At 35.1% G+C, this 17999-nt stretch overlaps 1 long non-coding RNA gene across 2 annotated transcripts in view; it reads right to left on the reverse strand.

Annotated features, from left to right (window-relative positions):
• LOC141378661 (uncharacterized) overlaps positions 1-17999 on the reverse strand; it is a 53641-nt gene that overhangs the window by 30640 nt on the left and 5002 nt on the right. For both annotated transcript variants that reach the window (XR_015478860.1, XR_015478859.1), the window contains exons 2-4: positions 15620-15703; positions 15465-15519; positions 10865-11001 (exon numbers count right to left, since the gene is read on the reverse strand). This is a non-coding gene — a long non-coding RNA (uncharacterized LOC141378661). The remainder of the gene's footprint in view (positions 1-10864; positions 11002-15464; positions 15520-15619; positions 15704-17999) is intronic.

The raw sequence follows: 17999 nt of genomic DNA on the forward strand, positions 1-17999 counted from the left end.
CGCATGAAGAGATGCACTGAAGGCACATCTAAAAGTAAGGTATATAGTAAAAAAAATTTTTTAATGTGACATTAGTAGAACAAAAATGTAAAAACACAGGAATCACTATCATGGTAAGCACGCTTTATTTTCATGTACAGCAAAACTACTCTAAAACAAATATTGGTCTGTTTCCAAGGAGTGGTACGGTACGGTATGGTATGGTTCGGTACGTTTTTATGGCTGTTTCCACTGTCAAATAGTACCTACTGTAAAAGCGAACTGTACCCATTTTTGCAAAGGGTATCTAGAACGAAAAAAAAAGGGTACCAGAGGGTGGAGCTAGACGTGCAGCTGAATGCTTCTGGTTTACAAGATAAGTCGCATTTATTTAATTATTTTGTATAATTGGAGACATTACAGTAGGCTTTTTCACACTGTCATTGATCTGCAGTTATAATCAAATCATATTCATATGAGGTTAGTAATGAACATTTATACACCAGTATTTATCTGTATAAAGCATCTGTTTTGTAATTCTCGTATATCTTCTCATATGATATATGCTTTGACATTTCCTTGAGTAAAAATGACGTCGTCTGAAACTTGCTGTTGTACACCACGCTCACCAAAAGGGTACCCTTTTGGCAGTGGAAATGCAAGCTTGATAAAGGTGACCCGTACCGACCTATACCATGCCATCCTGTACCTCTCAGAGGAAACGGGCCATATGTTACACCCAAACGACCCTTTTGCAAGCTATTAGGAATGGCTGGATTAAACTAAATGACATAACTATACAAAATTTAACAAATGTATAATAATTATATTATTTAACAAACTATATATACTGCATTTCCCAATTTCTGTTTAACGGAAAGATAATTTTTTTTTCAACACATTTCAAAGCATAATAGTTTAAATAACTAATTTCTATTAACTGATTAGTTTTATCTTCTATCTCTATCTTTGCCATGATGGCAGTACATAAAATTACACTAGATATTGTTCTAGATACTAGTATTCAGCTTAAAGTGACATTTAAAGGCTTAACTAGGTTAATTAGGCAAGTTATGGTAATTAGGCAAATCATTTTATAACAGTGGATTTTTCTGTAGACAATCAAGAGGGCTAATAATATTAAGTAAAAGTATTTTTTTATTATTGATTAAAAGTAGTAAATTAATTAATACAAACAAAAAAAGATACCATAATGTGTATTATGATTGTGAAAACATCTGGGGCCTCATGTATCAACACTGCGTACGCACAAAAACTTTGCGTACGCCACGGTTTCACGCTCAGAATCACTCACGTTTGGATTTACTAACAATGAACTGAATGTGGGAATGTGCGCAGCTTCACGGCAGCTTTCTGGCAGGCGTACGCACATTTTTTGTGCGTGTCTGTTTTATTTCCATTGGCGATTCCTAGAGGCAGTTGTGTTAAATTCCTCTCTACAAAGTGTCTGAGCCTTGCAATGGCAGCTGTATGAGACGGGTTCAGCAGGTATATAAGGTTTCCATACCATACATTTGACCAGCTAAACATTAAAGCACAATTTGCAGCAGTCGCCTGTTTTCCCAATGTAATCTGAGCGATCTACCGCACACACATTGCTATAAAGACACTATCTGAAGATGAATTTGCATGCGTGAATCAGAAACATTTCCATTCAATAAATGTGCAAATAAAATATGATGCTTATTGATATGAACTTATTGATGATTCCTACTTGTCTTTCTCGTGATAAATAGTTGGCAAAATCTGATATGTAGCGGGGGAAAAAACAAGAAAGAGTTCATCAGACGCTGGATTCGAGCCGAGCTCATGCTCGAACGTATCAATTCATGATCACATGCGTCTTACAAGTAGCGCCACTGAGACTGTTAAGCAACCTGCAACATTTTACAGATATAAACCACACTATTTCTTTTTTTTAATGCACTCAGTGCGATGTTCAGACCCAACTGTGTTGACCGCATCAGCTAAACTCTCCCACTCTATTTTTTTCTTTTGTTGTTAATTCCGGAGAACAAACTTGCAAATAACACCGCTTTTCTCCGGTCTACCTCCGAAAGCAGCACCTCCAATTCACATTCTGTTCAAAGTTTCTCTTCTTGCTTGCTTTTGACATTGCTTTTTCGTTGGGGTTTTTCATTAGCATAGTCATTAGCATATTCATACGGGGAGGAGCCAGGGAGGGGTTTTGTGCTCGTGCATGTTGCGCTCAGTTTCACGTTCATTCAGATGTACAAAAGAATATGCGTGAGATTCGGCGTACGCAGTGTTTCATACATCTAAAAATTTTTTTGCGTACGCACATTTAAAGCTTTGTGCGTACGCAATGTTTTAGTAAGATTTCCACGCAAGTCTTCGTACATGAGGACCCTGGTAACTCAAATTCAAATAGAAACCAAATAGGAACCAAACAGAATGAATAAACAATATGGAAAGTATTAAGATTACTAAATTTGCACAATTTAGAAAACGTCACGTAAACTGGCTGTTTAAATTAATATAGATAGATACATTTATTTGGAATTCTGAAGTACCAAACAAAAATCTACTCAATCTAAGATTAGAGGTAGTGTATTTACAGCAAGAATAGCTGCATAAATAAAATCATGCATAAACACTGGCATTTTCTTCAGTATAACATTTTAAATGTAAAAGTTCAAATGAAATGATGGTGAAAATTAATCCTTTTCTTAATGAATTAGTTGTTTCATTCAAAAAAGATTGATTTATTTACAAATGAAGAAACATGTGATAATTTTTTTTAATGGCTAATACAAAATTCTGATTTATTATTGAATCAGTACCTGTGTTGCTCAGCCCTTCTGTGAATTTATTTTGAATCATTTTTGCTGGCAATTATTGCTATATGTTATACCATATATTTTTAAAAGTACTCAGAAAGATGAAGGTCAGAGCACTGCATGAGAAAACAGACCTGTGGCATTAGAACATGAGAACAGTGTTAACTACCTCATGATGCTTTTTCAGATTATACGTGTTTGCATAACTATAGCTTGTAGTGTACTGTTTTGTCCTATTTAATATATATATAAGTAAAACTAAATAAAGCATTTTTTTTTTTACAACAAAACTACATTACATTTGAAGAAACAACTTGCATTACATTTCAACAAAATCAGTTAATTTCTTTTGTGATCTAAAATACTTATCAACCTATTTGATTCGCACCAATCTAATTTGATGAAATCCTAACTGTTTATATTTATAAGGACCTACAGTAAGACATACTTATTTTTTTACTTTTATTTTGTTCATACTTATTTTTGCTTACAATCAAAGCATGTTGTGATTTACATCATAGCTGATGGGTTAGGTGCATGATTTAAAATGCTTAAGCAAAGCCTTTTTTTTTAGAGCCAGTGTTGATGAAATTGTTCTCTAGCACAAATGCACTCTATAAGTGTATACCAGATTTTTAAAGTTTCAATAATGGTTCAGCAACAGTTCAACCAAAAATAGAAATCTATTCACCATTTACACAACCTAAAGTGATTGTACACATTCGCAAGTTTCTTTTTATATTATGACGAATGTTGGAAAGTGTTAGCCATTGACTTACATAGTATTTGTTTCATAATCTGGAGATTGATGGTTGACAGTTTTTTCAAAACATCTTGTTGTGTTGTAATCAAAGAAAGGAACTCAAACTATGAGTTTCACAAATGTAGGGCGAGTAAATGACACAATTTTGATTTTTGGGTGAACTAGCCCTTTAATATATGACCACATTTTTGAGGTCAGTGTAATTTCAATAATAATCCACAATTTTAATTCATGCAATCATTTTCCTTCAGCTAGTACCTTTATTTATTAAGGGTTGACACAATAATAATAATAATAATAATAATAATAATAATAATAATAATAATAATAATAATAATAATAATCTCCCCATCCACCATACCGGATTGCCCAAACACAGATTTAGAATTGAAAACTGCCACAATGACTAGTAGAAAGCTGCATGGTGAAAAATGGTTTGTATTTGAGCATATATCACTACACCACTGACAATAGACAATGGATAATTTGCCTACAAAATTTGACTAATGTGACAAGCAATACTGTGCTAAACAAGTGTTTGCATTTGACCAAGACAAATTGACAAAACAGTAGCCAAATTACTGTAAATCTCTTTGTACATTCTGTATTTTACTTATACGTCAAAAACAGGTTTGTTGATATTTGTCCCCACACCCCCTCACGCTCCCTTATATATACATGAATATAAATGTCATATTCTAGAGAGCATTAAATATATATGTATTTATACATATATATATAGATATATTATAGATGTATTATATAATATTATAGAATTATCTTTCTGCCTCATACAAAAAAAAATCTACCTAACAGGAGCCATGCTTAGTCAAAATAAGATCATCATATTTTTTAAACTCTTATTTTCTCTGGTGCTTGCAATCGACTTGCAGAACACCTCTGCATGCGAGGCTGTTACGCTGGTTTCACAATGGATGAGTCGTGCATGAGCAGTGTGTACAGTATGTTTTAGACGCGCATGTCATCAACCGGGATTCACATCGAGAGCTGTTTTAAGCAGGATTGGCACATGAGGTCAGTTTGTTTTTAATTAAACTTCATTACTTTCACAAGCGTTGATTCAGTTGTACAGTACATAGAGAATATGTCTTTCTGAGATTTATTCATTCATTCATTTTCATTCGGCTTAGTTCCTTTAATCATCCTGGGTTGTCACAGCGGAATGAACCGCCAACTTATCCAGCATACGTTTTACACAGCGGATGCCCTTCCAGTCCTTCCTGTCCAGGAGCACCCGGAGGAAACCCATGCCAACATGAGTAAAACATGCAAACTCCACACAGAAATGCCAACTGGCCCAGCCCAAACTCGAATCAGTGACCTTCTTGCTGTGAGGCAATAGTGCTAAACAGTGATTTATTTTATCTTTGCCATGATAACAGTAAATAATATTTTACTAGATATTTTTCAAAATACTCAGCTTAAAGAGATATTTAAAGGCTTAACTAGGTTAATAAGGTTAACTAGGCAGATTAGATAATTAGGCATGTTATTGTATAACTGTCACGATTACCAGCAATCATTTCCCATAAGATCGCTGGTTTGCACCTACAATAACCATGGACTACAAATCCGCCTTCTTCTGGACTACATATGAATACATGCACTTCTCCCAGACACTCAAGCCTGCTCACTCATCTACCTTGATTACATTTGCACACCTGAGGACTTTCAGAGACTGATTAACACACACTATTTAAGCCCCACATTCACCCCTTTAGTTTGCCGAGTCTTGTTCACTGTAAAGTAGCATTACAACGCGTTTTCCTTGTCTTGTTTTCCTTTGTTTTGAACCTAGCTTTTTTTATTTAGTTATCCTTGTCTGCCGCCTGCCTTTCAACCTCTTGCTTGTTATATTGACTACGATTCTGGATTGTCCTCACACACCTGTTTGCACCCGCATTGACCACTGCTTGCCTGACTGTGAATAAACCTGCATATTGGATCTTACCTCAGTTGTTGGTGTTACTCCCCAACGTTACAATAACGATGGTTTGTTCTGTAGTCTATCAAAAAAAAAAAAGCTTAAAAGGGGCTAATAATTTTGACCTTAATGTTTTTAAAAAAGTAAATGCTGCTTTCATTCTAGCCAAAATAATCAGACATACTTATCAGACATACTGTGAACATTTCCTTGCTCTGTTAAACATCATTTAGGAAATATTTAAAAAAGAAGAAAAAAAAACCTAAGGGAGGCTAATAATTCTGACTTCAACTGTATAAAGTTTAACTCAAAAGCTTTTACTGGAGCGTAGACGATTTTTGATGTGGCACATGACCCAGGAAATGGGGTTTAGCAACGCCCCTGCTCGGTAATATATGTAATGTAGTCCTCTAAGCATGAAAAAGGAGTTCGACTGACAGGTGAATCTGACGATCATCATAACAGTGATATTGTGTGCTATATTTTGTCAAAGAAAAGCTTGATTGGAAACTTGTCACTTGTTTCGTCTGACAAGTTTCCAATCAAGCTTTTGTTGGGCAAAATATAGCACACAAAATCACTGTTATTATGATCGTCAGATTCACCTGTCAGTCAGACTCCTTTTTCTAATGGGTCAGTAATAATCTGATAATTACAGAAATAGCTTTAAACAGTCAACCCAAAATAAAAACCTTAGTTATCTTTAAAAAAAAATACTATCGAAAAAACCATGATTGCTGCGGTTTCATTTTCATCAGTGACTAACATTATACTAGAATAAAAAATATATTCAGTTGAGCGATTAACAGTTTAACAATCTAGGCGCAAAGTCTAAAATACAAAAGCATTAAGTGCGTGTCCGAATCTTTTGCTATTTTAAGGACAGAAAAATATGCTCTGCGCCCTGGCGCATGGTCTAACAGGGTTGTGCTTATTCTCATAATGAGTTATATGTGTGTTTAGCATAACATGCATTAAACCAATCAGAGTCTCATCTCCCATTCCCTTTAAGAGTGAGTTGTGTCCCGCTGTAACAGTGAAGAGGACGCTGACAACAGGGAGTGCGGATCCAAATGCAGGATTTATTAAATGGAATGGTCAGGCAAGCAACAGTCAACACAGAAGCAAACAGACGTATACGGGCAATCCAGAATCATAGTCAAAGTAACAGGCAGAGGGTAAAAAGGCAGGCAGCAGACAGGGATAAACAATGAAACAAGACTAGATTCAAACACGGCAAGACATGGCTTGTAATGTAACATTGTAATGTTTCACTATACAGGATACAAGACTCAGAAACAACTGTGTTAGTGGGCTGTATTTATAGTGCAGTAATCAGTCCGAAAGCAGATTCAGCTCTGAGAGTCTAATCAATGGTGACTGTGTGTGTTGCATGATTAAATATGTAGTCCATAAATGACAGATTTGTAGTCTGTTAGTGATCTGCAGCCACTAGATTGCTGATAATCATAACACACGCATTGGTGCATTTACTATTTACATGGCGGACTTGTACATGGAAAAACTAAACGCTTCACTAGCAAGAAAACAGTTAAACAGACCATCTGCAGTGATGATAAAGAATGAGTCTCCTCCATTTGGCCTCTTTACTTTCACTTTACTTTTACTCTTTGCTTTACTCCTTTACTTTCATGGATAAAGAAATGGTGTTGTATGAACTCCACTGAAGACATCCGTTAGCCTACATATTTAATTTTGCTTGTCAAGCGCAAAGATTTGTTTTAAAACTATTTCTAAATTCAGCTCTAATTTCCAGCAAAGGAATAAATAAGCAATAATGACAAAGTGTGTTTAAAAAAAAAGGAGTATCCAAACACACGTCTTATGCCTCATATGATGCAAACGTCGACAAAAACCGACAGGTAGACAAATCTAAACTTGTTTTAATGAAAGCAAATATGAATATGGATCTAATAATTAATACTGCTAATGATAATAACATTATACAAATGCAAATTATCATGAATAAACTGAAAAAAGCACCCGACATGAGGAAGGTATGCATGTAGTGGTTTTACATATTTGTAATATTTCAATCCTTTTATTATTTTTTTTTTTTAAAGATATTTGTGTATTGCTTTACATTCTGTGTGTATTAAGCAATGTGTAAGAGTTTACACCTGCATAGGCTCATAACTAATGAGCCCTGCACTGGACTGGACTAGATCAGCTTTTAGTTGGTCAACGGCACAGTCTATTTCAGTTCCTCAAAATAGCAATGTGCCAACAATTCGCCTTAACACATCTCTTTTATAGACCAGAACACCCATGACTCCACAAAATGGCACAAATGGATTTGCTATCAAAAAACATGGCGCAAAACATGAAAATTAGAGTTGCGCTTGTCTGAAAATAGCAACTAATCGCTCCATACACATCTTGCGCCTTATTGCACGGCGTGTAAGATAGGGCCCAAAATGATTCACCCTCCTGTCAATTTTGATTTATTTTTCAAATATTTCCCAAGTGATGTTTAACAGAGCAAGGATTTTTTTACAGAATTTCCTATAATCTTGTTTCTTCTGGAGAAAGTCTTATTTGTTTAATTTTGGCTAGAATTAAATCAGTTTAAAAAAAATGTTAAAACATTTTAAGGTCAAAATGATTAGCCCTCTTAAGATTTTTTTTTTTCCGGCTATCTACACAAGCAATTATGTTTAAAAATGTGTTGAAAAATTGTATTTCCGTTAAACAGAAATTGGGGGAAAAATATACAGGGGGGCTAATAATTCTAAGGGGAAAAGATTCTGACTTTAACTGTATATTTTCAGATTATGTTGAAGATTTTAATTATAAAATAATAAATGAACAATCTAATTCACCATATTTCTCTAGAATTCCAATCCCAATATACACTTGAGGTTATTTGTTTAAATATAGGCTCCCTTTATCTGTCCGTGTCTCTTCTCTTTGGGTGACTGGGTTCATGTGTGACTGCCTTTGGGCCTTAGTAACGGTCGCCAAGCCTCTGATCCCATAGCAACCGGTCACTTGCTTTTGTAAGGCAGAAGAAGAGAAACACGCACACACTTTAACACACATCTCAAACCGAATGTAACACTCCTACATTTCTGACAGATACCATGACGGTCCACGGCATAAATGTTCCCTTCAAGTGCAAATCCAAAACTGAATTCAAATCTAAACCATCTCCATTTCTTAAAGACCAGATTCTGGGCGTTTTTATTCTACTATAACAAACATAAAGACAAAAAAATATATATATAATAATAATATATAATATATATAATATATATATACAATTGAAGTCAGATTTATTAGCCCCCTTTAATTTTCTTTTCTTTTTTAAATATTTTCCAAATGATGTTTAACAGAGCAAGGAAATTTTCACAGTACGTCTGATAATGTTTTTTTTTTTCTGGAGAAAGTCTTATTTGTTGTATTTTGTCTAGAATAAAAGCAGTTTGTAATGTTTTAAAACTATTTTAAAGGCCAATATTATTAGCCCCTTTAAGCTATATATTTTTTCGCTAGTCTACAGAACAAGCAATCATTACACAGTAACTTGCCTAATTACCCTAACCTGGGGTGCATTTCCATCGCAAAACCATCGTTAGCTAACTAAGTTCAAAAGTTGCGACGTTACTAACATAGTTTGTTGATTTGGCGTTTCCCAAATCAGTCGTTCCAATGAACATTCCCAAACTGCATTGCAAAGTTGTTTGCTTGCAATTACACTTCTGGAGCTGTAGTTAGAATCATAGTTACTGGCTGTTTTTTATTCCCTGTTATCACCGTTTGCCCTATTCATTTAGAACGTTCCAATATTTAAACTTGGAATGGTAGAAAAAAAAAGCATTACAGTCATCTTTCCTCGTGTAATTTGCTTTTAAAGTATTTTTACAGTTCAGTTTTAGCGATCTTCATGTTTACAATTGCGCTCCCTTCGTAGTGCACTTTAAAAACATTCATGCCATTTTGAACACAGCCGTGGCTCATGATGAAAGCTATATGTGACCTTTACAAGTGGAATTTACGTTACGTCTCCAAAGCTTGTGAAAACAAAAGTACATAGCATACATTATTGTTTTTCATTTATAGTAGGTTATGTATTTAGTATCTGTACTGTATACACGGGCATGGGCTGTAGGTCAGAACATTTCTGCAGAAGTTTGAATGTGTCAAATTGTAAAAGTAGACTTTTCAAAAATAATAAAATAAAGAAACAATATCCTAGTTGATAATAATGATGATGATGATGATTATTATTAATATTGTTGTTATTATTAATTAGGTTTTTCTTTCATTTATTAATAAATAACCTACTTTAAATTAGACCAACAACCATTAATGATTTATATGATTTATATATGAGAATGTTCAGTGATATGAGAATTTTATATGGAATATTCTCAATATTATTTGTAAAGGAAACATCTATACATCCTATATATGCGCCGTTTACATATATTTCAGTTCATATAGAAAACGAGTGCATGTTTTTACTAAAACTAATTTTGGATTTTTTTTTAAATGCGTGAGCATGTAAAACAATATAATTTGCACAAAGAAAGTGTGGGCTTTTTCTCTAAAGAAGTTGTTACTCCACTCCGTTCAGAGCATCATTATGGATGTTTTACATCATAACTAATTATTTAAACGATGGATCTGCGACAGAGAATCTACGATTTTGGGAAACATTTGCCACTACATCGTTCTTTTCCCAAATGATGCATCATACTATGACAGATCAGCCGGGAGTTAAGTTGTTTTTTTTGGGAAACACACCCCTGCCTAGTTACCCTAATTAACCTAGTTAAGCCTTTAAATGTCACTTTAAGCTGTATAGAAGTGTCTTGAAAAATATCTAGTCAAACATTATTTACTGTCATCATGGCAAAAACAAAATAAATAAGTTATTAGGAAGGAGTTATTAAACCTATTATGTTTAAAAATGTGTTGAAAAAAGCTTCTCTCCGTGAAACAAAAATTGGGGGAAAAAAATAAACCGTGGAGCTGATAATTCTGACTTCAACTGTATACACACACACACTCACACACAGATCAGAACCCAAAGCGATAACCATGAAAGGTCATATTTTCATCACTTTCACACACCACATAGACACACACAAGCACACAAACGTGAATAAAAACTGAGAACCAACATCAACATTAACACCTGATTGGATATGAAGGTAACCATGGATACCGGTCTTGCCTAGCAACAGACTCAAATGCATACGTTGTAAACTCCGCCTACCTAAAGAAAGCTGAAAGAGCACACATACCTGCACATGCTCACACACACACACACACACATACCTGCACATGCTCGCACACACAGGCTCTCATTTGTCACTATCCACCCACCTCTTGTTTTTTGTTCTTCCTGTTTACGCCCCCATGCTCCCCCACCCCAGCTCGAATCAGCAGGGTCCCTGGAGGGAAAATTGCCGGCTGTCATTGGCTGACTGCATCTCCATGGTGACGCAGCTGCAGCTGTGGTCCTGTGTGCGACAGAGAAACACAGTGCATGTGAATTTCCCTTCTAGCCAATAATGGCGTCAGCTCTGTAAATGAGATGCGGGTTCACTCTAGTCACCTGTGCAGGTGTGATTTAGTTAGACAGAAAATAGACCCCTTTATATTCTGCCCAGGTTTTCTGCAGGATGTTAACTCATATCTACAACATATTCAGGGTGCATTGTGAAGGAAATTGGTTTCAGTTTGTTCAGAGGTTGCTCTTTCAGAAGACGTAAAGACTTTGAAGATTTAATACAAGATCTATTTGTGAAATCAGTGTCATCAATGGTGAAATCAAAGCCCAAATCCACAGTATTTGTGAAGTGATTGCCACAAAAATCTAATTTAGACACCTATGACCTCATTACATCAGTATTACTGTGCCACTGCGGTTCCATGTATTATGCATTTCAGCTAAATTAGCAGTTTATTATTTATTCATTGGCAATTGAGAACTGTTTCCAAATTCAAATAGAATGTAATTCAGTTCATATATACTTGTAAAGCACATGTAATTACAATAAAAACATTTTTTAAACTTAAGGTGACTTAAGAATACATGCATTTGTCTGTATTGTGTGTGGTAATCACTTTATAAAAGCAAAAAAGCCCCATAGTTTACAGTGAATTTAGAAGAACTAAGGCACAATACAGAGCTGTTCTAAATGCTTTATGCCAGTGGCTCTCAAACTTGTCTCACCAAGTAACACCTCAGAAAAATCTCTACAAGTACCACCATAATAACCAGTATTGAAATACAATAGCATAGTTGGGCTAATTAAGCAGTTGCAACTCAAAAAGGAGGCAAATTAATTCTTCTTATTAAGAATATGTTAAATTGTCAGCCACTTTAAACATTATAAGTAGTTTGAACATTAACTGTGCTTGGAGGTAAAATAACAAAAAACCTTAAATGTTTAAATTAGAATGTGCTTTTAAAAACTCATTTACATGTTACAAGTTGTAGTATTATTGTATACTAGCCAGTAGGCCTATGTGTGGCAGAAAAGTGAGTGATTAAACCAATACGGTGCTTAACCAATTCATACGTGTGGCATTTCCGTTATTTGGTGCGAATAAGATCACATCTTAAGTGAACCGTATAGTTTGTGTTAATTACCGGGCATTGTTTTCAAGCAGACTCAGGCACCGGTGTGATCGTAGCTTCAGGGAACAGTCAATACTGATCAGTGTTATCATACGCGTCAAAGGCTTAAAAGTGTGTTTATTCAGCTATTCCTCCGTGTACCACTAGAAGGAAGCCGAGTACCACTAGCGGTACGTGTACCAAAGTTTGAGAACCACTGCTTTATGCTACCCGTTCTATCATGTTGCTGTCATGAAAACACAATGCCATAATAGCGCTGGAAAAAATGGTGATTTATATCACTTTACTTGTAAATAAGCATGGGATGATAACTGGTTTCAATGTTTACTGCTGTTTGGAACAATAAAAAAAGTTCCTGTTATCAAAAGAAAAATCTTCGGTAACACTTTAGTTTAGGTCACAATTCATGGTATTAGTTAGCAGTTTATTAATAGTTAGTAAGGTAGATGTTGGGTTTAGGTTTTGGGTAGGATTAGGAATGCAGAATAAGATCATACTTTATAACTACTAATGAACACTTAATATCTTAATTATAAGCAGGTTATAGGCCAGTAGTTAATAGCATTAATTGAGACCTAAACTATGCTGCTGTACTTGCATGGGTTATTTTAACGTATTGTCAAAGACTTGCACACATCCAATCATACTCTGGACCTTAACAGCACAGTAGCTTTTTTAAATAGTTTTTTTATATCATTAAAACATATTTGATATTTTTATATTTATGCAAAGAAAAGAAAGATATTCTTAGATGCCTTTTCAAGTTGTAAAGAAATCTGTGTTTTTTAAACTAATGAAGACAGCAAAAGTCGACTAGTTATTATTTAGCCTGTTTACTATTCTAAAATATTTAAAATGTTTTATTCATTCATTCCTTTTCCTTTGACTAAGTCCCTTTATTCATTTTGGGTCGCCACAGCAGAATGAACATCCAACTTATCCAGCATGTTGTATGTTTTACAAAGCGGGTGATTTAATGCCAGGTGCCCTTCCAGCTGCAACCCAGGGTTGGGAAACATTCATATACACTCATCCACACTCGTACACTACGGCCAATTTAATTAATTCAATTCACCTATAGTGCATGTCTTTGGACTGTGGGAGAAACTGAAGCACCCTGAGGAAACCCACGCAAACACAGGAGAACATGCAAACTCCAACAAGGAAATGCCAACCGGCCTAGCCAGGGTCTCAAACCAGCGACCTTCTTTCTGTGAAGAGTGCTAACCAATTAGCCACCCGGTCACCCTTTAAATATTTCTTAAACTACAATATGTTGTGTTCAGTGAGGGAATGTTGTTGATTTACCTAGATATTTTAAAAGAGTGTATTTTAGAGTGGTAATAACAATAGCATGACACTGTGAAATTTTTATCCAAGGTTATCATACCATCAGAATCTTATACCGGCCCATGCCTAAGTCAAACACTTTAACAATTTTAATATACATTATATGCTACCCGCTTTTGCTTGTAAAGCATCTAAAACTGGCCTTCGCTTTTACTTTTAGTTCTCCAAAATAAAAATTCTGTCATCGTTTACATAGTCTCATGTTGCTCCAAACCAAAATGACTTTCTTTTTCATTTTTATTGCAAGGATATAAAAAAAACACTGAAACATTTATCAAAACGTCTTTCTTTATGTTCTGTAGAATAAAGAAAGAAATGCACATTTATTTTCGATTTTAGCATTTTACTGATTTCTTAATTTATTCATTAATTTTACTTCAGCTTAGTGTCTTTATTCATCAGGGGCTGCCACAGCAGAATGAACCGCCAACTTATCCAGCATACTGTATGTTTTAAACAGCGGATGCATTTCCAGCTGCAACCTAGTACTGGGAAGCACCCATACACACTCATTCTCTCACACACACACACACACACACACACACACACACACACACAAACCAATTTAGTCTATCCAATTTACCTTTAGAGCAAGTCTTTGTGGACTGTGGGGAAAACTGGAGCACTCTGAGGAAACCCACATGAACACGGGGAAAACTTGCAAACTCCACACAGAAATGCCAACTGACCCATCAGAGACTTGAGCCAGTGACTTTCTTGCTGTGAGGCGACAGTGCTAAACACTGACCCACCGTATCACCCTTTACTATTTTATTGCAATACAGAACTTGTTGCAAAGCTAATTGTCCAAAACAGTTTAGCTTTTCTAAAAGCTGCAATGGCAGTCAGTCACACTTAATGCAATTTCTCTAAGGTTTAGTCCAAAACAAACAAATGAAATATGACAGTTTGACACATCTGTGCCTGGAGTGACCATCAGAGCAGATCTGCCTGATGTATAACCAATAGCAGAGACCTCAGAAAGACGAACGTCGTCTTGTGTGTTCAGATGAGGCAGGTCAACTTCACACGTTCATGGGCTGCTATGGCCAGAGGTGTAAAAACTATTTCTAAAAATGTCTATAACACATTTAGCCATGGATCTTTGGGCAGAAAGCCATTACTTGCTTTTTATGTCCAATTATATCCAAGATACCTCAAAAGCACATTAATTGTCCATACATCTTCTGCTTTATATAAATGGTTCGAAGCCATAAAAGAGCTTTGTATGAGAGACACAATTGAAATTTATCACCAACTTATATTTATAATTTACATGAACACTATGTTTTAATATTTGCAGACAGATCAAAATGAAAATAAAGAGAGAGAATCTAACATTTAAATTCATATAGGGACTACTTTAATGAAATTTCATGTTGTTAATTCTTTGATAGTTTATTCCATAAAAAGATGATCCTGGAGTTTGAGAATGTGTATGTTGTTCAAGTTTACAGGGCTGCACGATATTGGAAAAAAACTGATATTGCCATATTTTGTTTTTCTGCAATATATGGTTGCATGCGACGAACCGTATAGGTCCAACATGTTCTGAACTGGGTTTTCTGGTTAATTATAATCACAACTCAACATTGCAGATTTTGCGAAGTGATTATTGCAGATTCGCACATTACAATCTCACAAACAAATTAAAATGAAATATTATGCTGCCCTAATGTAAAGGATTCAGTTTACAGCTTTGTATAGAAAGAGTCCTACATCACACAGGCAAATAATTGCGACAGAATATTCCTTTAATAACAATTTTTGTTTGTTAATAACAATGTGTTTACTACAGAAACGTGGTCAATAACCTATATTCATGTACCATTTAATGCTTGCAGGTGGCCTTAAAATACAATGATTCATCCCCCTGATAAATCAGCGGGACAGTTATGATGAACACCTCACCTACATTAAACATATTCTGTCAGCGGCCCATTCTAATGGTATTTAAATATTCATGAGACTTTATGAATTATGCAGTACCTGAGTGGTGATCCGGCCGCTGAAAGGCCAATGGATCCTAAGCTCCTCCCTCCTCCTGCCACAGGAAATGTGATAACAGATTCTGGATTTGTGATTAAGAATAGCATAAAAGATGATCAATATGGACTGCCATCTGCTGGAATACACACACACACATCCAAAACAGCTGCACAATGGTGGGGGAGGGGTCCTCTTCTTGTTGCCAGGCAACAGCAGATACACCATTTTCAGAATTGTGACTGTATGGGAGAAACGAGAGAGAGAGAGTTAAATGTAAAATAGGTATTTCTTTGAAAATGATGATCATTTTCATCATCATAAGCAATAAGCAGTTTCCTCATATATGATAATGTCATATCATTAAATATGCAGATGATTCTGTGATTGTAAGTCTCCTCCACGATCAGGATTTGGGGCATGGTCCTGCTCTACAGGAGTTTACTTCCTGGTGTGATAGATTTTCTCTCCAGTTGAATGCAAGTAAAACAAAAGATATGGTGATAGATTACAGGAAGGCTTCTCCAACCCCGAACATAACTAATATTAAAGGCTTGGACATTGAAATTGTTGACACGCATAAATATCTAGGGGTCGTTATTGATAATGTGTTGACATTTCAACGTAACACCCAGGCTGTATATAAAAAAGTCCAACAAAGACTGTTTTTTCTGAGGAAACTTAGATCATTTCAGGTCTGCACCTCTAAGATGACACTGTTTTATAAACAATTTATCGAATCTGTTTTATCTTTTTGCATTGTAGCTTGGTACGGCAATCTGAGTGTGTCAAGCAAGAACAGGTTAAGCAGCCTGGTGAAGGTGGCAGGCAAGATCATTGGTTTTAATCAGACTGGTCTAATGGTAATCTACCAAAACTATGTTCTAAGGAGAGCTCAGGGTATCCTATGCACCCCGGATCACCCACTGTACTCTGTATTTCAGCTGTTGCCATCAGGACGTCGTTTTAGGGTTCCTATTTGCAGGACAAATAGAACCAGAAATTCTTTATAATGGTGGCCATTAGGTCATTAAATGAGTCCAGGGGGGAGGGGGATGTTTCTATATACTGATGTATGGATGTTGTGTAGTAGTATTTTTTAATGTGTACATGGAACTTCGCCTGTGTTATGGTACCTTGTTGCAATTTTAGTTTCCCTAACGGGATAATAAAGCTGAGTCTGAGTCTGAGTCCTTTGAATATGCAAGACTTCTGATTCACCTGCCTGTAAACTACAATAACAAAGGCCACATACAGGTCATGAACAGACTGCAGCTAAATTTGTTTGTCAGATCATGTTTAAATGCTTAATAATCATTAGTTAGTTAGTTAGTTTATTTATTCATAAAGCACAATAAAACAACAGTTGTTGACCATTGTGCTGTACACTCTCAGAAAGAAATAGTACAATGTTGTACCAAAGAAGATACAAACCCTTGTCACTGGGGCAGTACCTTTTTATGGAACAGAATTGTATCTTAAGACAAAGAAACAAATTTGTACCATAGGAAACTAAAATGTACCTTTGCTTTTTAAAACCGGCAGATACAATATTGTACCTTCATCAAAGGTAGAAATATGATCCATGAAGGTACCACTACAGTGACAAGACACTTTGTACCTTAACAGTATCAAATGTGTTCCTTCAAGAACTATTTTAAGGCATTTTACTATATCCAAAATGTCTCAATTTATTTTCAGTACATATAAAATATCAAATACATTTATTAAACAATGTTTCAGTCAACAAAAAGTTTCACATTTACAATACATTAAGTTTACAATAAAGAATAAAATACACAAAGATCATTTTTTTGCTAAACATTTCACAACATTTTTCACTAAAATGTTACTGCAGTACATTCTCCATGTGCATATTAAAACTGTTTTCTCCAATTTTCACACAATACCTTTGTAGTCACTAAAAAGTTATTTTAATTTACTTCATTTTAAAATAGAAATATGCAAAAGTATTGTAACGAGATATACACAATGGTTGATTACCTTTACAATACTAAAATGTCTGCATGAACACTTTGCACATGCAGGACTTTTGCCAGCTCACATGCGTAGTGGAAAGCAAATTGATAGTGTAAATCAATAATGAAAATGTATCAATCAGAAAATGCTCACCAAATGTTTTAAAATGCCCTAAATGTTAAGTTTATAATACCTATAGTTTTATGTTTGACCTGTTGTTTTGTATTATAGAAAGTTTCTTTAAACATATACTTTTAAATGATAATTTATATTTTAGTATGGAAATTGTTCATAAAAAATCACAGGTATTAAGGTACACTTTTTACAAAGCTACAAAATAGCTCCTAAAAGAACATTATTTGTACCACCATGTAGCTTTTTCTGAGAGTGTACAGACCTAAAAGCAAATTATCAAAAATAGACAGCAACAGATAAAACAACATAGAATACAACCAACATACCACACAGCATCACCGATTTATAACAAGACACAAGATATGTACAAAAAGATGTACAAAAAGATCAATTTCCTCCCAATTTAAAAGCTCTTTTTAGGAG

This window comes from Danio rerio, chromosome 2 (genome assembly GCF_052040795.2).
Source record: "Danio rerio strain M-AB ecotype USA chromosome 2, GRCz13ab, whole genome shotgun sequence".
Lineage (NCBI taxonomy): Eukaryota > Metazoa > Chordata > Actinopteri > Cypriniformes > Danionidae > Danio > Danio rerio.